General features: G+C 40.9%; 1 protein-coding gene across 1 annotated transcript in view; it reads left to right on the top strand.

Moving 5' to 3' along the window:
• alx4a (ALX homeobox 4a) overlaps positions 1–25,085 on the top strand; it is a 229,669-nt gene that overhangs the window by 143,466 nt on the left and 61,118 nt on the right. The window lies entirely within an intron of this gene.

The raw sequence follows: 25,085 nt of genomic DNA, 5'->3' as shown, positions 1-25,085 counted from the left end.
AATACTGGTGTACTTTCCTTTCGTTTCATATTTATTCAGGATAAAAGGCGCTATATAAACTTGAAGTATACTGTGCGGGAAAGACACTTGATGGTTTTACTGTGACTCAGTTCTGGTGCTGCTGGTTACAATGCAAAGAAGTGAGTGTCACACACACTGACATCTCGGAACAGTGGCTTCCAATATCTCGGGTAGTCGCTTCACTGTCCGTGTGGGTTTTGCATGTTTTGCCACCTCCCATAAAAACGTTTCTGTTTGCTTAATTGACATTTCAAGACAGGCAACAGGGTGAGGCTTCAGTAGAAGGCTGGTATTAAACAGATGAATAAACCTTTCATTTTCTCATTGCTTCTCTTTTAATCCATTGCCCCCTGAGGCCCCTGGGGATCCTAAAGGTTCCTGTCTCTCTCTGGCTTTGTTTTCCTAAAGCAGTGGATTTCTGTTGTTTATCTTTCATTAGCTGCCCATAAGCATGGGATTTAGTCTTCACATGTTGGGTGTGAGAGGGATTGGAAAGTGGCAACCACTGCCCTCAATTTCCCACAAGTTGCTTTACATGGAATTCCTTGTTTTAGTTGCAGAACACACTAAGCCACGCTCATTCGCTAAATTAATTTTTAACACACACCCCATGGGATTTGGGAGGGAAGCCAGTAAATCGAAACAGGAGGACACTGCAACAGCTGGGCTTGCCATCATCCTCAATAGTAGTGTCCCGATGCCAGCCCGTGATGGCTGTCTCCCAAATCTCACAATCATAGAAAATAAAAATGTTCTGAAACCATACTAAGAAATGGCCGTCAGTGGCCTAAAATGAATGGGGCACCAAGGAGGACCATGGAGATTTTAAATCAAAACCCAAATCAGTATTGGCTTGGCACCATTGGTAGTTCCCCATAGGCATTATAGGCAACTATCGAGGATGACAAATGCCCCCATACCCTGATCCGCATGATATGCATTCAGTGGCAGCCAAGTCTACAAGGGCCTCTTTCACTGAATAATGAAGATTATAAAACATTGTTGATTAATATTAATGAACACTATAATGAAATGTTATATATATATTTTATTATTAATAATTATTAACATTCTCTTGCATTAGTGTTTAAAAAGTGACCCGTGCATCCATGCATCTATCCACCCATCTATTTTCTGCCGCTTATCTGAGTCTGAGTCACGTTGGCAACAGTCCAAGCAAAGATGCCCAGATGTTCCTGTTCCCTGCCATCTCCTCCAACTCCTCTGGGGAGGATACCAAGATTTTCCCAGGCAAGCCGAGAGATATCATCTCTCCTGGGTCTACCCTGAGGTCTATTCCTGGTTGGACATGCCCAAAACACCTCCCCAGAGAGTCTTCCAGGACGCATCATAATCTGGAGCCTAAACAACCTCAGCTGTCCCTTTCCAATGTGAAGGAGCAGCAGCAGCTGTACTTCGAGTTCCTCCTGAATGTCTGTTTTTCTCACCCTGTCTCTAAGTCCAAACACCCTGCGATGGAAGGTCAGTTCTACTGCTTGTATCCTCAATTTAGTTCTTTCAGCTCCTATCCAAAGCTTGTGACCTTAGGTGTTAGTAGGATTGCAGATTGACCGGTAAATAAAGAGCTTTGTCTTTCGGCTCAGCTTAATCTTCACCACTTCTGACCAGTACAATTTTTGGATGACTGTGGACCCAACTCTGAACCCCCTGTCAATCTCCCACCCCAATTCCCCTGTTGGTCTCCTGCTGTCTTCTTCCCTCACTTGTGAATAAGACCCCAAGATGACACAGCTCCTCATCCCCAAACCTGTAGAGGGCACTCCACACTTTTTCTGGCTAAGAACCATAACATCAGAACTGATGGTGCTGATTCTCATCCTGGACACTTCACACTCTGTTGTAAACCTCCTCATAAAATGTCTGAGGTCATAGCCCAAAGAAGCCAGCAGGACAACATCATCTTCAAAAGCCTGAGGTCTCCAAACTGGACACCCTCCAATGCTAGAAATTTTATCCATAAAAATTACGAACAGAATTGGTGACAGAGGGCAGTTCTGATGGATTTTCCGACAGTGCTTTGATTTTCGGACAACAGTCAAAGAAACATGCATTAGTAAAAAGCAAAAAATAGTATAATGTTGGCCCACCAGACCTGAAAGACAGAGAGAGAAAAGAGAGAGTGTGAGACACAGGCCACCATGAGCAGGTGAGAAAGGCAGCACTCGCCGATTAAGATGCTCGTTTTCGCATGTGGTTTCCAAGTAGTCCTGAGTCTGGCATTGACCGACTTGGCATGGTGGGGAGCAAGAGGGAGCTGTGAATCCCAGCTATCACAAAACCAAAGTGTATTCCCACCACTCAAAAACATGTTACAGTAATCCCTCGCTATATCACGCTTTGACTTTCGCGGTTTCACTCTATCGCGGATTTTAAATGTAAGCACATCTAAATATATATCGCAGATTTTTCGCTGGTTCGCGGATTTTTGCAGACAGTGGGTCTTTTAATTTATGCTACACGCTTCCTCAGTTTGTTTGCCCTGTTGATTTCATACAAGGGACGCTATTGGCGGATGGCTTAGAAGCTACCCAATCAGAGCGTGTATTACATATTAACTAAAACTCCTCAATGCTATAAGATATGCATCCCGCGCGGAGCTTGATTGTTTGCTTGTCTCTGCCTCTCTCTCACCCTCTCTGACATTCTCTGCGCCTGACGGAGGGGCTGTGAGCAGAGGTGCTGTTTGCACAGAGGCTGTTTGCTTAAAAGATACCAACGCTCCTCTAAAAAAATTCCGCTTTATTGCGGTGCTCGGCATATTTAAAAGCACACGTATTGATTTTTTGATTGTTGCTTTAATCTCGCTCTCTCTCTCTGACGTTCTCTGCGCCTGACGGAGGAGATGTGAGCAGAGGGGCTGTTTGCTTAGAAGATACTGACGCTCCTCCAAAATGCCGCGGCAAACTTAAAAGCACAAGTATTGATTTTTGATTGTTTGCTTTTCTTTGCGAGCTCTCTCTCTCTCTCTCCCTCTGAAATTCTCTGCTCCTGAAGAGAAGAAGATCTATTTGCATTCTTTTAATTGTGAGAAAGAACTGTCATCTCTGTCTTGTCATGGAGCACAGTTTAAACATTTGACTAAAGGGTGTTATTTCATGTCTAGAGAGCTCTAATAATGTTAACAGTGTGGGAGAGTTTATAAGGGCTTAAAATATATAAAAATAACTACACAAACATATGGTTTCTACTTCGCGGATTTTCGTCTATCGCGGGGGGTTCTGGAACGCAACCCCCGCGATCGAGGAGGGATTACTGTATTGTGTTATTTCGCAATATGAACGCATTATTTCACAGAAGATATTGCCTACTGAGATCAATATTATGGTTCACGTGTGAGTTTGTGTCCAAGTTGTCTGTTGATGTTTAGTGAGGGACTGTTGTGTTTCAGCCAGGGTTCCACCCTTGGCCGGAGTTCAGATTCTTGTTTTAGTCTCCTTTGTTCATTGTTGAATCTTCGATTTGCATTAACGTTACTTTTGCTTATTATTTGCTTTATTCTTTATGTTCCTTGTGTTTTATTGGTGGTTCCCAAATAGGTGGAGCCACCTACCCTTTAGCACAAGGGTCTGATCTCAGCCATATAAAGGCAGGGGCAACCCACAGTCTCTTGCGGTTCATTTGAATGTGCTTGGGAGTTGGTGAGTGTTTCAGTGTGATTTACTTCTCTGCTCTTCACACTTTCTGGAATTTTAACCTTTTTCATTTTAATTTTTGATTTTTGCCATTGGATTACTCTATTGTGACCTTGTTTGCTTAGGATTGTCTTTCTTGGTAACTCTTTTATGCCTTTATATTCTCCACAGAGCTTCTTGTTATTATGGAGAATTTTTGTTAAGGGTAAACCTTTCATTTTATAATATCTCTGTTTTTTCCCTTATGTCTAGCCGGGGGTTTGAAGGGAATATCCCCCTCTAGTGGACATTTCTGGAAGTTTTTGGCACATGGGAAATGTGAAATAGCCTAGTTAGGGAGAGGTTAAGGACTTCCATGCGTACAATCAAGTGACGAGAACTGAACAGGCGTTATAGAAGTACATTTAATCCTTAATTCCTTTGTGCCGAGGGGTACATTTAATTTGTAGAGTTTAGGGTCACATGGAGCAGAAATGTATGTAAGGCAAGAAGTGCACGTACTGGTATGCCAGTCCTTTGTAGGACTCAGTCACACAACCAAGCACACAAAGAGTGTGCTGTGTGCAATCTGGTGACAGAAACATCTCAATAAAGTGTAAGTTTAGTTTCAATCCAGTTTTATTTGCGGTAGACATTCTTAAGACGTTTTTACATATGTTGTCTGTTAGCTTTGTTCCGATTCAGGGGATAGTTCATCACTTTGTTGCAATTCCCTGATATAGGGTGGTCCAGATCTAATTATGTAATTTTCATTACGCTATAACTTATTAAGTTTATTACATAGAAAATCACCTGAAAAATCCGGGGTCATCGAGAAGTGTGCGAACTGACGACATGAAGAGTCGAACTGGAGTCGTTCCCGCATAAATCAAAGTCATCTAGACAATCTGGATCTGCATAATTAGATCTGGACCACCCTGTAGTTTCATTGCGGTTTTTTTTTTGGGTGGTGCTTTCATGAAGCACTTTTAGCTACAGGCTCATTCCACAATGTTGGAGTGGCGATTGGTTGATTGGTTGAGTAACCGGTGGGTTTCTAATCAAATCACATTTTTTGTTCTATTTTACAGAACTGGGCTGTGTTTCCCAAACACATTGTATCTCTTAAGAGTATTGTACTGTAAACTCCATCATAAGATCGATCGTTAATTTTCGAGTTATGCTTAATCGTAAGATTTGACTTGACAGGCAAAGTCTAACTTTTGATTAAAATCAGCATACTTGATTGAATGTAGGGTACAGTAAAACCTTGGATTGCAAGTAACTTGGTCTGTGAGTGTTTTGCAAGACGAGCTCAAATTTTTAATTCATTTTAACTTGATAAACGAGTGAGGTCTTGCAATACGAGTAGTACGTATACGCTTTGTCTGCTGAGCATCACATACATACCTAATTTGGAAGTAATAGGAAACTAAAAAAAACACCACAATGGATTAGTAAAAATTTAAAAAAGAAGTTGCAAAGGAAAAAACTGCTGTATAAGGCATATAAGACTAATGACTGCAAAGAGAATCATAGAGCGTATGAGAACACGAGGGCAACCATTAAGAAGGATATCAGGGAGGCTAAAAGACAGTTGGAGAGGAATATAGCAGATAAGGTGAAAGACGACCCCAAGAGATTCTTTCAGTTTTCTAGTAGTAAAAGAACAGTTAAGGAGGAGTCAAGTTCATCAGGAATAGTAAAGGGGAATTAAAAGATACAGACAATGAAATAGCAGATGCCCTAAACTTACATTTTTCTGAGGTGTTTACAAGTGAGCAAGTGGATAACCTCAGAGCAGTAACAGGGACTACTAAGGAGGTACTGAGGGATTTAGAAATTGAAGAGAGAGAAGAGCTGCTCAGATTAAATAAGATGAACTCAAACAAATCACCAGGCCCAGATAATATTTATCCTCATGTTCTTAATGAGGCCAGTGAGTACAGATATAAACCCTTGACACATATTTTTAGGAAGTCACTGCACCCTGGAGAGATTCCAAAGGACTGGAAAATGGCAAATATCATCCCATTATATAAAAAGGGTGACAGGGCAGATCCAAGCAACTATAGGCCAGTAAGCTTAACAAGCATCACAGGAAAATTAATGGAAGGAATTATTAAGGATAAGATTGAGCAACACATGACAAGGACAGGAGTTATTAGGAACAGTCAGCATGGGGTCAGAAGAGGGAGGTCGTGTTTTACTAACATGTTGGAATTCTATGAGGAGGCAACAAAAGGATACGATCAAAGTGGAGCAGATGAGATTATTGATCTGGACTTTCAGAAAGCATTTGATAAGGTGCCACATGAGAGGTTGGGCATCAAGTTAAAAGAAGTGGCAGTTCAGGGTGATGTTTTTAGATGAGTGCAGAATTGGCTCAGACACAGGAAGCAGAGGGTGATGGTGTGAGGAACCTCATCAGAACTGGCCGATGTTAAGAGTGGTGTTCCACAGGGGTCAGTGCTAGGGCCGCTGTTATTTTTAATATATATAAATGATTTAGATAGGAATATAAGTAACAAGCTGGTTAAGTTTGCAGATGATACCAAGATAGGTTGATTAGCAGATAATTTGGAATCCATTATATCATTACAGAAGGACTTGGATAGCAGACAGGCTTGGGCAGATTTGTGGCAGATGAAATTTAATGTCAGTAAATGTAAAGTATTACACATAGGAAGTAAAAATATTAGGTTTGAATACACAATGGGCGGTCGGAAAATCGAGAGTCCACCTTATGAGAAGGATTTAGGAGTCATAGTGGACTCCAAGCTATCAACTTCCAAACAGTGTTCAGAAGCCATTAAGAAGGCTAACAGAATGTCAGGTTATATAGCACCTTGATCTGTGGAGTACAAGTCACAGGAGGTTCTGCTCAACCTTTATAACACACTGGTGAGACCTCATCTTGAGTACTGTGTGCAGTTTTGGTCTCCAGACTACATAAAGGACATAGCAGCACAAGAAAAGGTCCAGAGAAGAGCGACTAGGCTGATTCCAGGAGTACAGAGGATGAGTTATGAGGAAAGATTAAAAGAGCTGAGTCTTTACAGTTTAAACAAAAGAAGATTAAGAGGTGACATAATTGAAGTGTTTAAAATTATGAAGGGAATTAGTCCAGTGGATCGAGACTTGTATTTTAAAATGAGCTCATCAAGAACACGGAGACAGAGTTGGAAACTTGTAAAGGGTAAATTTCGCACAAACATTAGGAAGTTTTTCTTTACACAAAGAACGATAGACACTTGGAATAAGCTACCAAGTAGTGTGGTAGACAGTAAGACGTTAGGGACTTTCAAAACTCGACTTTCTTGGAGGAAACAAGTGGATAGGACTGGCGAGCTTTGTTGGGCTGAATGGCCTGTTCTCATCTAGAGTGTTCTAATGTTCTAATCACGTGATCACAACGTGATATCACTGCGGGATTGTGGATAATTGTCTCCCATGCTCGGCCTCAGTCGGTGTGCCTCACTCATATAGTCAACATCCGTACGAGCGTATACTGTTTACTATAGCATTTTGACCACGTGTGTGTGTGTTGTAACGTGCCAGTCCCTGCCATGCACCCCAAAACATGAAGCTGAGTCTCAGTACTTTATTCAGCATGAAACAGGAATACCAGGGTTATTTATTGTAGCAGAATCTACCACTCTCCTATACAGAGACACAGCAATCTGGCAGGGTCGGGCCAAGTTAGTGGCTAAGTAATACTGTGCTCTTACATTTATAATGTTCCTTGTATCACCCATCGACGGTAGGCGCTTATAGCACGACCGCGATCTTTTCTGATTCGCTTTTACGGCGAACTGCTACAGCGCTGGGAGCCTGCGGTTGCTTCGGGATGCTCTTCCACGTGTCGTTCCGTTGGATGGAATCCCAAAAGAGTTTAGAAACCTTACAGTGCGTAAAACATTTTTTTTAAATTTTGTGTCCGAGTGTAGTGACTCTTCAGGCAAAAGCAACTGTCATTGGATAGTTTCCTGTTAAAGTCGCAAAAAAAGAAGAAGATTCCAGTGAGCCGACAGACAGCAGGGATTCCGTTACAACAACAACATTTATTTATATAGTACATTTTCATACAAAAAGTAGCTGAAAGTGCTTTACGTAATGAATAGAAAAATAAAAGACAAAATAAGAAATTAAAATAAGACAACATTAGTTAACATATAAAAAGAGTAAGGTCCGATGGCCAGGGTGGACAAAAAAATAAAAAAAATCTGCAGGGGTTCCAGGCCACGGGACCACCCAGTCCCCTCTGGGCATTCTACCTGACATCAATGAATCAGTCCTCTTTGGATTTAGGGTTCTCACGGAGTCACTTGATGTTGATGGTCATACAGACTTCTGGCTTTTAATCCATCCATCATTGTTGGAACATCACGGTGCTTTGAGTAGATGGTGGTGGCGCAGGCCACCACCAAAAGGATGCCGGGAAAGGAAACAGAAGAGAGAGTAGGGTCAGTACAGATTTTAGAGCCACCATGAATAGTTATTATGATGAACTGAACATACAGAGTATCAGGATTAAGTTAAAGTGAAGTTTTAAAAAGGCCATGTTAAAGTAATGTGTTTTCAGCAGTGTTTTAAAGTGCTCTACTGTATCAGCCTGGCGAATTCCTATTGGCAGGCTATTCCAGATTTTAGGTGCATAACAGCAGAAGGCTGCCTGCCCGCCTCACCACTTCTTTTAAGTTTAGCTTTTGGAATTCTAAGGAGACACTCATTTGAGGATCTGAGGTTACGATTTGGAATATAATGTGTCAGGCATTCAGATATATAAGATGGAGGGAGATTATTTAAGGCTTTATAAACCATAAGCAGAATTTTAAAGTCAATCCTGAATGACACAGGTAACCAGTGTAGTGACATTAAAACTGATGTGATGTGTTCGGATTTTCTTTTCCTAGTTAGGATTCTAGCAGCTCCATTCTGCACTCATAACTGATTTATGTCTTTCTTGGGTAGTCCTGAGAGGAGTGCGTTACAGTAATCTAGTCGACTGAAAACAAACACGTGAATTAATTTCTCAGCATCTTTCAATGATATCAGAGGTCTAACTTTTGCTATGTTTGTTAAGTGAAAAAGTGCTGTCCTAATGGTCTGATGAATATGCGATTTAAAATTCAGATTACAGTCAACGGTTACCCTTCAGCTTTTTACCTCCGTCAGAGTGAAAGTCGTCCTACACAATTAACCTCCTCCTCCTCCTCTCCTCTCTCTCGTCTCCCTCACACCAGCCACGATTCTTTTCAAAGGTAAAGTGCATTTTAATTTGTTGTATGTATTTTTAATTTATATTTTGTATTAATCATTTTTATATGAATATTTTTGGGTTGTGGAACGAATCATCTGAGTCTCCATTATTTCTTATGGGGAAATTTGCTTTGATATACGAGTGCTTTGGATTACAAGCACGTTTCTGAAATGAATTATGCTCACAATCTGGAGCACCGTTGTATTTAGAAAAACACAATTTTTCTTTTCCTGTGGTTTCCTGTTATATCATTAGAAATTCAAAAATTTTGGATTCTGTGTTCTTTAAAAGTTTTGGAGAGTCATTGTTGTAGGGTCCCAGGGAGAAAGACATCCACCATCTGAAGAAGTGTGGGAATTTTTAATGTATAATAGAATAAATTTACTTCATTTAATGACCGTGGAAAAAATATCAAATTAAAAATATACCAAACCGTCCAGGTGTTATCTGTTTGTCTCAAAGAGTGTAAAACAGTTGTGATGTCTCATAATGACTAGGACTTCCAAAGCATCCAAGTCCCAAAGATTGGCAAAAGCACTTCTAATAATGCTCACTAGAGGGGGCTTTACTGCCAAACCCCAGCTAGATAAATGAGCAAGCACAGAAACTTCATAAAAATGCTGCGTCACACAGAGAAGCTCCATGGAGCACAATGGCAAAAATGGAGTTTCCTAAAAAACATAAGATAATCCAAGGCTAACACAGTCGGAAAGATGAAGTCAAAAAGCAGAGCACAGGAGGCCAACAATTCAGAGATATCAAAAAAGTGCCAAGAAAAAAAAAAACACAAAAAGTCCTTAGAGCAGTCAAAATGAACCACCAGGAACTGTGGGAGACCCTCCGCATTTATGGGGTGGAGATCAGTCCCTGGCAGTGATTGGCAGGTGGCACCACCGCTTGGGGAACCACCCACAAAATGTCTGGACCAAAAACAAAGACAAATGCAAACAATCAACAAAAGTAACACACAGTCAGGTCCATCAATATTTGGACAGAGACAACTTTTTTCTCATTTTGGTTCTGTACATCACCACAATGAATTTTAAATGAAACAACTCCGATGCAGTTGAAGTGCAGACTTTCAGCTTTAATTCAGTGGGTTGAACAAAACGATTGCATAAAAATGTGAGGCAACTAAAGTATTTTTTGAACACAATCCCTTCATTTCAGGTGCTCAAAAGTAATTGGACAAATTAAATAACTGGAAATCAAATGTTCATTTCTAATACTTGGTTGAAAAGCCTTTCCTGGCAATGCCAGCCTGAAGTCTTGAACTCCTGGACATCACCAGCTGCTGGGTTTCCTCCTTTTTAATGCTCTGCCAGGCCTTTACTTTCAGTTGCTGTTTGTTTGTGGGCCTTTCTGTCCGAAGTTTAGTCTTCAACAAGTGAACTGCCTGCTCAGTTGGGTTAAGATCAGGTGACTGACTTGGCCATTCAAGAATTGTCCACGTCTTTGCTTTAATAAACTCCTGGGTTGCTTTGGCTGTATGTTTTGGGTCATTGTCCATCTGTATCATGAAACAATCAATTTGACTGCATTTAGCTGGATTTGAGCAGACAGTATGTCTCTGAACACCTCAGAATTCATTCGGCTGCTTCTGTCCTGTGTCACATCATCAATAAACACTCGTGTCCCAGTGCCACTACCAGCCATGCACGCCCAAGCCATCACACTGCCTGACTCCACCGTGTTTTACAGATGATGTGCTATGCTTTGGATAATGAGCTGTTCCACACCTTCTCCATCCTTTTTTCTTGCCCTCATTCTGGTGGAGGTTGATCTTGGTTTCATCTCTCCAAAGAATGTTTTTCCAGAACTCTGCTGGCTTTTTTAGATGTTCTTTAGCAAGTCCAATCTAGCCTTTCTATTCTTGAAGCTTATGAGTGGCTGGCACCTTGCAGTGCACTCTCTGGATTTACTGTCATGCAGTCTTCTCTTGATGGTAGACTTGGATATCGATACGCCGACCAAGCCCTGGAGAGTGTTATTCATTTGGCTGGCTGTTGTGAAGGGGTTTCTCTTCACCATGGAAATGATTCTGCGATCATCCACCACTGTTGTCTTCTGTAGACGTCCAGGTCTTTTTGCTGAGTTCACCAGTGCTTGCTTTCTTTCTCAGGATGTACCAAACTGTAGATTTTGCCACTTGTGATATTGTAGCAATTTCTCAGATGGGTTTTTTCTGTTTCCGCAGCTTAAGGATGGCTTCTGTCACCTGCATGGAGAGCTCCTTTGACCGCATGTTGTCTGTTCACAGCAAAATCTTCCACATGAAGCACCACACCTCAAATCAACTGCAGGCCTTTTATCTACTTAACTGATAAGACATAACGACGGACTTGAACACACCTGCCAAGAAATAGCCTTTGAGTCAATTGTCCAATTACTTTTGAGCCCCTGAAATGAAGGGATTGTGTTCAAAAAATACTTTAGTTGTCTCACATTTTTATGCAATTGTTTTGTTCAACCCACTGAATTAAAGCTGAAAGTCTGCACTTCAACTGCATCTGAGTTGCTTCATTTAAAATTCATTGTGGTGATGTACAGAACCAAAATGAGAAAAACGTTGTCTCTGTCCAAATATTTATGGACCTAACTGTAAGTAAAAGAAACAAAAATGAGCAAATCAGACCTAAAACAAGAATTTGAACCTCTGCCTGATGGTGAACCCTGGCCAAAACACAACACGTGCAGAGTTCTTCTGTTCCTTTTGTTTTTCTTGCTGCTGGAATGACTTCTGTGTGTCTTAGAAACCGACGCCACTGTACTGTTATCTAAAAGCCGACATGGTGAAATGTGTCTATGGTCCTTGGGATGGTCAACAGACCAGAGCAGGTGTTGCGGTTTTTGAAAAGGATGCGGCTCAGACTTTGTGAGTTTTGGCATAAACGGGAGGAAAGCCGTGCAGTGAAGTGCTTAATGGGGGAACCTGCAGATTGCTCGTTCACATGCGTGAGTGTAAACAGCACAGCCATCCCTCATTAGCGCTCCATGGATTGATTAGCACACCAGTACTCATTGGGAGTATAACAGGTCCCAGTAGGAATGGAAAACCAACTAAGAATAAAGGAGAGAGCAGAATTGGGTGGTTGAACAAGTGCGGATGGGAATAGGCGAAGCGGTTGGGGGTGTCTTGCAGAAGAGTGAAGGCTATGGCGCTCCAAGGCGGATTTGCTGAGTTGTGAAGAATTAGCAATTGAGGGCTTCAGAGACCTGCAGTGCTGATGGAGGTGGCAGGACGAGAAAGCCAGGCTCAGTGGGTCCCAGCGGGTACCAGCAGAGGTGGTAGGATGAGAGAGCTGCGCCTGGTAGATCCAAGAGGGTACAGGCAGAGGTGGCAGAATGAGCGTCTGAATGTGGATTGTCTTCTCCGGTGTCTCAGCCACATTGTGAAGGCCTGGGCAGAGAGAGAGACGGAAGCACTTAGGACTAGACAGAAGAAAGCCAATGCTGACTTTGATTTTATGTTTGGTTTTAATTTATTGATTGTGTTTTCTTCTTCCGCACTGTGGTTTTTTTATGGATTATTTATTGATGAAGACTTTGAATGCACTCCACTTATGGATGCTATTTGTTGCGTTGAATAATCTTGCACTATGAACTTTGGCACCCTAAAACTTGTTGCTGTGCCCACACTTGCCATGGTACATCCTCAGTTAAGACTAATCGATGTCTCAGGAAAGGGAATATACCCATGAGTGCGGGCACCCAGGGCATCACAGACAAACACGCTCATCTCCAGAACAGTGCGCTTTTCTTTGATGGCGTGCCTGTTTTGCATTCTTCAATACATGTCCAGTTTTGTGGTTGTTTATACTCTTCTGTGGTTATTAAATTATGGTGTCACGCTTACTTTTATTACTTTCTACTGACGGTCCAATAACAAAAGCATATGATGATATTCTTATCACTTGCCTTGTGATGCTTTTTTGTAGGCAATTTCACGGCCAGAGTTAACAAAGCAGGGCTTTGTGTTTGCTCATAAAATGGCTGCTTAAGAAGGGTTTTGAGAAATACATGAAAAAAGTAGCTCATACATTAAATACATGAATTGTAAAGTTACTTATTAATCACTAAGATTCATCATTTTTCGGACATGCAGTCCTAATCATATACCGGTAAGCTGATTCCAGTCCTCTCCTGTTTCATTGCTTTGTGCCTTCCTTCCAGCAGAGTAAATGGCTACAGCCAGCTGTCAAAAAGTGATATAATGGGGCAATTTTACACTCAATTACAACGTGAAAATGAAAGTGTTTGTGAAGAATGTCACTCATTAGCCAGTGCTTGTGACCAATAATTCATTTCATTTTCTTCTGAGAAGAAAAGGAGTACTGAAGGTTTTTTTTTTATGAAAGTCCTGTCACTGCATCTGCCAGTATCTTTTTATCCCTGTCACTAAGATTTCTGACACTTTATGGCAAAGAAGCCACAGGGCTCCATGTTGGCCACGGCGGTTGCCGTCCCGCCAGCAGTGAAAGAAGCTGCCGCTGACATTCCTCTCCCATCAGGGGACCCAAAGAAGAGTACTTTGAAAAGAAACGTTTAACCATTTCGGCTGATGCCCTTGTGTATTCATTTAGCAGAAGAGCTGCAACATCTTGGTTACACATATGCAAACTCAATCTTAAATATGCAAATGAGTGTCCCTAATACCTGGTCAGGTGTACAAATGGAACAGCAGTGGTCAGTGGAAAGTGGCCGTGTGCAGGAGTGAATGGAAAGAAATAGTTATTATGGATTTATGAGACCCTTTTAAGAATAATAAGAATTTCTGTTGACTAATGAATATGAAATCACATCAAAAAGCTATCAGAATCCTGAAAAGAGTTGTATTATTGTAATGTTATTATTTCATTTCATAATGACTTTATGATAGGTCCAAGTTAAATTATTATAAGATAATGAAAAGCCACTGTCTGAAATGAATAGAATTATAATGATGATATAACTTATCCCCACCTTCCCTTCTACAGTATATCTATAACTTCAGGCAATTAGGTGTAGTAGAAAGACAAGCAGGAGTTAAGTTACACATACAATAATGTATTATTGATAATATTCATAAATAATAACAATATGCAAAGTACATTTGAATATTGGCAACCATACAACCTGATTAAATTGTGATGTGTAGTTTCAGGTGGCACACAGACTTGTTAGTTACTTAAAAATGTCTCTAGTTCATTTGTGGTCAGCTTTCAGCCACATGTCTGTTCAATATGGCTGCCGAGCTGTGTTCTCCATTGTCCCTGTCTTCTTCATCAGATGTTAGTAAGAGAGAGATACTTCTTCATCATCATCAGAGGTTAGTAAGAGAGAGAGTCAGGTTAAGCAAATAAATTTATAGATGTTCTGTCCAACCCCTACAGCCAATAGGGCATCGTAGTACTTAAAGGCTTTTGATACATGCCAATTCCAAACAGCCATACTTCAGACCAATGGGGGAAATTGAACATCTTAACACCTGCCGCCAAACCTTATGTTAAGGTACAGCTTAGCAGTTAGGCAGCCTGGCTTTCTTGCGGGGGTTGAAAGACTCTAGCAGAGAAACATTTGTGTCAAGCATTTCCCCCAACTCTGTCGTAAAATTCAAAGAGACTCAGTCGTAAAGTAGGGGTAAACATGAATGCTTCTCACTAATGTAGCACTAAATTACATTGTTTTGCCTAAAATACAAATAAAGATATTAAAAATATTTATCAAGTTATATGCAAAATCTTACATCACAACATGAGTAATGGTAATAAATAATCGGTAATTAATTTATATACACCAATGTAAATTTTTAACAAGCAATAGCACCGTCCATAAGTTGAAAAAACCTTACCAGCCGTGCTTGAGTCTCTATGTCCCCTCATCCCACTGAGACCACTATCAGACTGCAGGACTCTGTGCTGCATGTTTGATTTGACAGTTCACATGATTAGATAGATACTAAAATCTGAACATACAAAAGAATGACTAAAAAGAAAGAAAATTTAAAATGAAAGGAAACTTCTTACTTGGCAGTCCCAGTCCCAGTGAGGTGCTTTAGAGATGTATTGCTGTTCGTATAAAGGAGCCCCCAGCCGCGTTTCTTGACACACTTCTGCTGAGTGATTCAATGGCTGAAAGTCCTCGGTTCTGGTGTGTCACAGAGAGGATGAGCAGCTTGTTCAAAATGGCACTCAGTTTTGTCTTCATTCTCCACTTCTACGTCCAAGGGGCCCAGATTGTGTCCCATAACTGACTCTGCCCTTTTAATTAGCTTGCTAATTTGGTGTACTTCTCTTGTTACCAGCCTAGCACACCACACTAGTCATCACTGAGTCTGCTCTGCCCTTTCTTCTCTAGTTCCTATATGTTATGAGGCCAGTCCAACCTATCTTTCATGTGGACGCCCAAGTACTTGTAGGAGTGGACAACTTCTACTTACACTCCTTGAATAGTGACCAGACATAGTGGCTCTTTGGGGCATTGAGTCTTTAAGCAGTTCCTTGGTTTTGTTGATGCTAAGTTGCAGACAATTCTCAAAATTCTCCCCTCTCCTCTCCTCTGTCCCATTCCACCTTATCAATTCACCCCAGAAATGCAGAATTATCTAAGAATTTCTGCAAGTGACAGGACCTGCTGTTATATTTGTAGTCAGAGGTGTCCAGAGTGAAGGGTTAAGCAGACAGGCCTGTTCCTTCTGGTGCTCCAGTGTGGCTCACACAGTCCTCAAGTCTCACAAACTGTGGTCTGCCTGGAAGACAGTCCATAATCCAGGACACCACCGGCTCATCTACCTGCATATCTCTGTGCTGAGCTCTTAACAGGGATGGCTGGATGGTATTGAGAAACTGGCACTGGAGAATTCAAAAAACATCCTCCTCACAGCCCCACCATCTTTATCCAGGTGATAAGTGTAGAATAGACAGATTATTGCATCCTCCTCTCCAGTCCTTGTCTGATAAGCTAACTACATTGGGTTCAGGTGGTCTACCGCAGAAGGACTTACGTAGTCTAGGATCAGCATCCCAAAGGTCTTCAAGATGTGCGACGTAAGTGCCACTGGTCTGTAGTCATTAGGTGAAGAGACGCCTGCCTTCTTTTTGACAGGAACAATGCAGGATGTTTTCCACAACAGCGGCTGTAATGTACTTTACATTAAACTAGGGGCTCCGGCCCCTGCTCACTTCGCTGCCCACCCCAGGTTTGGTTAACTGGATATATAATTTAAAGAGATTGTTTATTCATGGGAATTGTTACATATGCATTCTTTTCACTTTTACTTTAAAACTTCAGTAAAAACAATATTTGGAATAAAATTTTCTTCAAGATTGCATTGAATTTTCGTTTGGATTTATACATTGCATTGTCACAATGTAACTGCCCGTGAGTGAATTTAGTTTCTTTATCTGTAATAAATTACCCGACTTTTTCGAATGTTTGTCCCTGCTCTTTCTTTTTCGCTTAGTCGTTGACATGTCTGGAACATATAAAATTATTGTCCTGATAACATTTTTAAGAGCTGAGAGCACAGGAAGTGTGCCTGACAAAAGCATTCACACAACTGAGAGGTTAGATGACCGTGGTCTTGTTTGGAAATGGCTGTAAGTAGGGCGTGACTTGAAAGAATCTCGTGTTAACAGCTACAGTCTCGTGGGACTTCATTCCAAAAAGTCTCTCAAAAAGTCACATCTCGTCTCAAGATTTTTTTTTATTATACTAGAGAGATGTAACAAGTAGGAGGCACCCTCCCCTGTCCCTGTCCCTGTCAATCAAAATAAGCACCAATGAGTCCATACACATACTGTATATAAAAATGCTTTTTGTATTTATATGAATTACGGGACTTAGAAATGCTCTGAACTCACTTCAGCTTCTTTATTTTTTGTTTGATTTTGTTTGCCGTCTCCTGACTCACCTCACATATGATATACTGTTCGGCTCATCCTGAGGTTTGGTTATGCTAGTTTTTTGAGGTTCCCCTATTTTTCATCATCTAGACCGAGAGTTCCCAAACTTTTTTCGGCCACAGACCCCTTTACCAAAATCTTTTAAAACTGTCGAGCCCCTAGTCATTTACTTTACTTACTCATATTATTAATACATTTGTACAGTACTCGATATTAAATATTTCACTAGATATCAAACTTTTCATTTTAATCACTTGTAATTAAAGATTGAAAAAGATTAAGGACTACGGAATATGGCATTATCTTGTACAAAATGTAATATCGAAACCTGCACTAACAAAAATTAAAGCAAAAAATGTTTTATTACATTTTTGACATTTATGAAATAAATATGTAAATTCAAAATAAGTGCAAATAGTCCAAGCTGTATTGTCTGCATTTCTTTGGTTCAGTCATATTATTATCTGAAGAAATTAAAACTTGTATTAACAAACAATTTCGACAGCCCCTGTGAAAAAAAATAAACCAATAAAGTATGTACTTACTTGAAACAGAAGATTTTTTGTTCAAACTCGAATAAATAAACTGTGTCCTCGGATTTTCTTATTCATAGTACTGCTCCTCAAAAAATAATTACATTCAAAGTTCAAATCACAAATAAGTACGTGTCACATCAAACAAACCAATTTATAGTGTTTTATGAAAGCATCACCGTACAAGACTGATAGATTCTGCTAATATCGAATATCCGTCGTCTCGTCCCATCACGAGAACACGCGGACATGCAACGGTTTTTCATGTCCGCGCTTGCTTTGATACGTTCGATAAGACATTGCACAGACATGTTTGTGCTTCATGTATTTTCATGCATTCTTACGTGTGACTCTTTTAATGACGCATTTTACCTTTTCATTCGCAAGTTTAGTATGTAATGTGTTTTTATCAAAAAAGTGTTTATTTGAATTATTTTACTTCTTAATTACAGTGCATCCAGAAAGTATTCACATCGCATCACTTTTTCCACATTTTCTTATCTTACAGCCTTATTCCAAAATGGATTAAATTCATTTTTTTCCTTAGAATTCTACACACAACACCCCATAATGACAACATGAAAAAAGTTTACTTGAGGTTTTTGCAAATGTATTAAAAATAAAAAAAAACTGAGAAATCCCATGTACATAAGTATTCACAGCCTTTGCTCAATACTTTGTCGATGCACCTTTGGCAGCAATTCCAGCCTCAAGTCTGTTTGAATATGATGCCACAAGCTTGGCACACCTATCCTTGGCCAGTTTCGCCCATTCCTCTTTGCAGCACCTCTCAAGCTCCATCAGGTTGGATGGGAAGTGTCGGTGCACAGCCATTTTAAGATCTCTCCAGAGATGTTCAATGGGATTCAAGTCTGGGCCACTCAAGGACATTCACAGAGTTGTCCTGAAGCCACTCCTTTGATATCTTGGCTGTGTGCTTAGGGTCGTTGTCCTGCTGAAAGATGAACCGTCGCCCCAGTCTGAGGTCAAGAGCGCTCTGGAGCAGGTTTTCATCCAGGATGTCTCTGTACATTGCTGCAGTCATCTTTCCCTTTATCCTGACTAGTCTCCCAGTTCCATCCCCACAGCATGATGCTGCCACCACCATGCTTCACTGTAGGGATGGTATTGGCCTGGTGGTGAGTAGTGCCTGGTTTCCTCCAAACGTGACGCCTGGTATTCACACCAAAGAGTTCAATCTTTTTCTCATCAGACCAGAGAATTTTGTTTCTCATGGTCTGAGAGTCCTTCAGGTGTCTTTTGACAAACTCCAGGCGGGATGCCATGTGCCTTTTACTAAGGAGTGGCTTCTGTCTGGCCACTCTACCATACAGGCCTGATTGTTGGATTGCTGCAGAGATGGTTGTCCTTCTGGAAGGTTCTACTCTCTCCACAGAGGACCTCTGGAGCTCTGACAGAGTGACCATCAGGTTCTTGGTCACCTCCCTGACTAAGGCCCTTCTCTCCCGATCGCTCAGTTTAGATGGCCGGCCAGCTCTAGGAAGAGTCCTGGTGGTTTTGAACTTCTTCCACTTACAGATGATGGAGGCCACTGTGCTCATTGGGACCTTCAAAGCAGCAGAAAGTTTTCTGTAACCTTCCCCAGATTTGTGCCTCAAGACAATCCTGTCTCAGAGGTCTACAGACAATTCCTTTGACTTCATGCTCTGACATGAACTGTCAACTGTGGGACCTTCTATAGACAGGTGTGTGCCTTTCCAAATCATGTCCAGTCAGCTGAATTTACCACAGGTGGACTCCAATGAAGCTGAAGAAACATCTCAAGGACGATCAGGGGAAACAGGATGCACCTGAGCTCAATTTGGAGCTTCATGGCAAAGGCTGGGAATACTTATGTACATGTGCTTTCTCAATTTTTTTATTTTTAATAAATTTGCAATAATCTCAAGTAAACTTTCTTCATGTTGTCATTATGGGGTGTTGTGTGTAGAATTCTGAGGAAAAAAATGAATTTAATCCATTTTGGAATAAGGCTGTAACATAACAAAAAGTGATGTGCTGTGAATACTTTTCTGGATGCACTGTAGGTACTTATTTGAATCATAGATGTTTTGAAGTAACAAATAAATAGTAAGGGGGTCTATTTTTGCTGTCGTCGACCCCCAAATTTCTTTATTGAAACTATCGACCCCTAGAAAGTTCAAATCAACCCCAGGAGGTCGATATCGACCAACATGGGAACTCTAGACCTTAAAAAAAGTAATTTGTATGCTATTTTAGGGTCATATTTTGTGCTAGAGTGTTCACTCTTATGATAAAGTGTAAACTAATAGGGTGTCTTCATCAGAAATGATCAGAAGGACTTGAAGTTGTAGGAGCCAAAAAAAAAGGAGCAAATAACAATAAGTGGTGTCTTTACATTGAGAGCTAGTGGGGCACTGCCCTAAGCCTGCAGCAGGTGGCGATGTTGTGCAGAAATGAAAACATTAGTAAACTTGCCTCAATAAATCAAATAAAAATTTTTTTGTCAAATACAGTGATACACAACAACAACAACAACATTTATTTCTACAGCACATTTTCATACAAACAGTAGCTCAAAGTGCTTTACATAATGAAGAATAGAAAAATAAAAGACACAGTAAGAAAATAAAATAAGTCAACATTAATTAACATCGAATAAGAGTAAGGTCCAATGGCCAGGGGGGACAGAAAAAACAAAAAAAAAACTCCAGATGGCTGGAGACGACAATAAAATCTGTAGGGATTCCAGACCATGAGACCCCCCAGTCCCCTCTGGGCATTCTACCTAACATAAATGAAACAGTCCTCTTTGGATTTAGGGTTCTCATGGAAGGACTTGATGATGATGATGGTCATGTAGACTTCTGCCTTTTAATCCATCCATCATTGTTGGAGCATCATGAAGCTTTGAGTAGGTGGAGGTGGCGCAGGCCACCACCACAAAGAAACCGGAAAAAGAAACAGAAAAGAGAGTAGGGGTCAGTACGGATTTTAGAGCCACCATGAATAGTTATTATGAGGAAATTGAACATACAGAGTATCAGGATTAAGTTAAATTAAGTTAAAGTGTACAGTTATAAGAAGGCCATGTTAAAGTAATGTGTTTTCAGCAGTGTTTTAAAGTGCTCTACTGTATCAGCCTGGCGAATTCCTATTGGCAGGCTATTCCAGATTTTAGGTGCATAGCAGCAGAAGGCCGCCTCACCACTTCTTTTAAGTTTTGTTTTTGGAATTCTAAGGAGACACTCATTTGAGGATCTGAGGTTACGATTTGGAATATAAGGTGTCAGACATTCCGATATATAAGATGGGCGAGATTATTTAAGGCTTTATAAACCATAAGCAGAATTTTAAAGTCAATCCTGAATGACACAGGTAACCAGTGTAGTGACATCAAAACTGGAGTAATGTGCTCGTATTTTCTTTTCCTAGTTAGGATTCTAGCAGCTGCATTCTGCACTCGTTGCAAATGATTTATGTCTTTTTGGGTAGTCCTGAGAGGAGTGCGTTACAGTAATCTAGTCGACTGAAAACAAACGCGTGAACTAATTTCTCAGCATCTTTCAGTGATATAAGAGGTCTAACTTTACTTATGTTTCTTAAGTGAAAAAATGCTGTCCTAGTGATCTGATTAATATGTGATTTAAAATTCAGATTACAGTCAACAATCACCCCTAAGCTTTTTACCTCCGTCTTGACTTTTAATCCTAATGTATCCAGTTTATTTCTAATAGCCTCATTGTATCCATTATTGCCAATCACTAAGATTTCAGTTTTCTCTTTATTTAACTTGAGAAAGTTACTATTCATCCATTCTGAGATACAGTCAGACATTGTGTTAGTGAATCAATAGAATCAGGGTCATCAGGTGCTATTGATAAGTACAGCTGTGTGTCATCAGCATAGCTGTGGTAGCTCACGTTGTGCCCTGAGATAATCTGACCTAACGGAAGCATGTAGATTGAGAAGAGCAGCGGACCAGGATAGAGCCTTGTGGAACACCATATCGGATATCATGTGTCTTGAGTTGTAATTACCACAACTAACAAAGAATTTTCTCCCTGTCAGGTAGGATTCAAACCAATTTAAGACACTGCCAGAGAGGCCCACCCATTGACTAAGGCGATTTCTAAGAATATTGTGATCAATGGTGTCAAATGCAGCACTCAGATCTAAGAGGATGAGAACAGATAAATGGCCTCTGTCTGCATTTACTCTCAAATCATTTACTACTTTAACGAGTGCAGTTTCTGTGCTGTGATTTGTTCTAAAACCCGACTGAAATTTATCAAGAATAGCATGTTTATTTAGGTGGTCATTTAACTGCATAATGACTGCCTTCTCTAGAACTTTACTTAAGAAGGGCAGGTTAGAGATGGGTCTAAAATTTTCAAAGGCAGAGGGGTCAAGATTATGTTTCTTAAGTAGGGGTTTAACTACAGCAGTCTTAAGACAGTCTGGGAAGACCCCCGTATCTAATGACGAATTTACTATGTCAAGCACATTGTCAATAAGTACGCTGATACTTCTTTGAAAAACCTTGTTGGTATTGGGTCAAGGACGCAGGTGGAGGGTTTTAATTGAGATATTATTTTTTATAAATCAGGTAAATCTATCCTAGTGAAAGAGTTTAATTTGTTTATAACAGAATGCTGGGGTTTAGGAGGATCCTTAGTGTTGGGGAGATATACTATGTTATTTCTAATATCATTAATTTTTTGATTGAAAAATACAGCGACAGCCTCACAGGTTTTACTGGAAGTACTTAGGAGGCATTCCTTTGAGTTATTGGGTTTAGCAGATGATCAATTGTAGAAAATAAGACTCTGGGATTACTAGCATTGTTATTTATAATCTTAGAGAAATAGCAGCGCCTCTCAAGACGGACTGTGTTATTGTATTCTGTTATTTTGACTTTTAATATTTCGTGGTGGATAGTAAGTTTAGTCTTCCTCCATTGACGCTCAGCTCTACGGCATGTTCTCTTTAAATCAGACACTCTTTGGGTCTTCCATGGTATAACAATGCTAGAAGATTTTTTAACTGTCTTTTCAGGTGCAACTATGTCAACAGCAGCTCTCACTTTAGTATTAAATCTTTCCACTTTACTATTTACATTATCCTCGCTATCATAGCTGGCACTATAAATGGACTGATTGCTTAGAAAGTACACAAAGTACAAATTGTAGCGAAATGCTTCTACTGCATTCAATTTAGCTCGGAAGTCAGATGTTAGAGCTGAGTTAACATTTGGAAAATCAAAACAGATGCCTCCTTGAAAACCTTTGTTGCTCTTGCTCTTTCAGTTGATAACAATACATTATGTGGTATTTTTCACATCTAAACACTGTAGCAGGATGTCCACAGATAGAAGTTGGACAGTGCTGTGTGTACGACTGATTCATTAAGACGCAGAAGTGCTGATAAACAGTAAGATTCAGCATTCACTTCTGATAATGAGTGGTGCCGCCATCTTGACTTTTGAGGTTGGGGTTGATGAGGCTCTCCCAACTTGTGGAGGTGTCCCAGTTGCTACTGGGAACTCAGAAATTCAGACTTCCCAGTTCAATTGGAATGCAGCATTAGTTACAGAAGCTCAACAAAAATATGAATATTATAAAAAACAAGAATCTCCCAGACACATGAAACTTCTGGCTTGCATAGCTCAAGAACAGTCTTGCAGGTGGCGATAAGATGTTCTCAGTCAGCTCTGCCCGTTTGGGCCACAGCTTTACATTTAAAGGCTCCAGCATTTGGACAGAGCAAGTCCAACTTGTTGTGTCCACAAATCCGACATGCTGGTAGAAGTTTGGTCATTCTGATGTTCCCAGCATTCTAAGGTCAGAATAATTCAATCATTAGAGCGTTTGTAACAGAGTGAATCATTTCTGATGCTGAGTTCATCAATGTTAATCAGGTTGACGTCATAACATATATTCCCATGTATTAAATTGGATGAATTCAGTCATCATTTCAAAGTCTGGATCACAAATTTTAGTTTAAATTATGATGTGCTCACCTCTCTACCATTGCTCTTGTGGCCCTCCTGCTTCTTAAAAACACATTGAGGGAGTTAGAATCTCAAATGAAGGTGGGCAGTTTGTTCCACCAGCTAGGAGCAACACATAAAAGAGTCTGGATTGAGCTTTTATACCATGCATACCAGTTGGCATCAATAGTTGCTCTTCAACAGCAGACCTGAGTGGTCAAGAAGGAGCTGAGGTCCTCAAAAATGTCTCCATAGATGATTATGGTATAGGCAAGCTGCAAGGATTTGAACTTAATATGTGCTGCTAAAGGGAGCCATTGCAGTGATCTGAAAAGAGGAGTGCCATGTGCCCTCCTTGGCTGTTTGCAGACCAGACATACCACTGCACTTTGAGTCATCTGCTTTGGCTTGGTTTACACATGCCTCTCCTTCCTTCTGCCAAGAGAGAATTGCAGTAGTTCAGAAGTGACAGGTGTGAACGCTAGGGTTCCCTGCTGCTCCTTCAAACCCAACAGACAGACACTCAGGATGCAGGTTAAAAGCACCAAGAGGACGTTTAATATCTCTCTTCTGTAAGCCACCACTAATACAAGTAACTATAATAACAATAAACACAATTCTCTTTCTCTTTTCTCCTCCACACCTCCCAGAAAGCGTTGTCTACTACCTCCCGGCTCTGGCTCGCTTGCTGGGTTTTCAGCAGTCCTTTATATATGGTCTGACCCGGAGGTCCTTCCGTCCATGTGACTTGCCAGCACTTCTGGACGAGATGGAGAACTTGAGTTTCTCGTTAGCCCGGAAGTACTTCTGGACTCCCATCCTTGTGACTTGATAGTACTTCCAAGGCTATGTAGGAAATAAAAGAGTCTCAAGGTCTTCTAAAAGTGTCCCCTGGCGGTGCCCACGTTACCCAGTAGGGCTGCGATACCGAACTGGGGCACTGTTAAGCTGTAAGGAAGCTGCCATCTAGCGCTTTGGGGGAGGCAGTGTCCTTCCATTCTCGGGGCGTGCTGGCCAGGCTGAGCTGCCGGTTGTCCCTTACACAGAACCAAAGCCTGGTACAGGAGTTTTGTTGTACCCTCAGTCAGATGCGGTGTTCTGCAAGACTGGGAGGCCACAGCAACATGGTTCTTGAAGAACGGCTGATCATCGATCTCCACTCAAAAGTTGCATACTGACTTGGCAGGTGTGCCAAGCTGAACATAGACAGACTATTGAACAGAACAAGAAGATCCGTCTTTGCTAGGTTGAGCTTTAGATGGTGCTCCTTCATCCAGGTTGCGATATCACTGAGACATTCAGAGATTCTAAATGATCCTATGTGGGCTTCTGGGGGTAGCGACAGGTAGAGCTGTGTATCTTCAGCATAGAACTGGTGAGAAACACCATGGGAGACAATGACAGGACCTGTTGAGAGGTGTATTGAGAGAAGAGGAGAGGACCCAGCCACCAATCCTTGGGACGCCCTTCATATCTCACCATAACGGAGTACACAGTAGGATCTACCCAAGATGTAAGACTCTAACCACTTGAGGGCAGGCTCAATAATGCCAAGGTTGGAGAGGATGGCAAGGTGGACCTGGTGGCTGACCATGTTGAAGTAGGACAGCAGACATGTTGACAGTTCTAGCTAGCTATAACGTGTCTTCAATATTAAATACAGTATTCTCGGAGTCATCCTTCTTAAAGGTTGACTAATGAGGATCAAATGTCTGCACCATAGAAGAAAGGAAGAGACTTGGTTAGAGAGATCCTGCTATTTACATGACACCTTTACAC

The sequence above is a fragment of the Polypterus senegalus genome, chromosome 1, assembly GCF_016835505.1.
Source record: "Polypterus senegalus isolate Bchr_013 chromosome 1, ASM1683550v1, whole genome shotgun sequence".
Taxonomy (NCBI): domain Eukaryota; kingdom Metazoa; phylum Chordata; class Cladistia; order Polypteriformes; family Polypteridae; genus Polypterus; species Polypterus senegalus.
The sequence above is the reverse complement of the archived record's forward strand: the minus strand, read 5'-3'. Positions and strand labels throughout refer to the sequence as shown.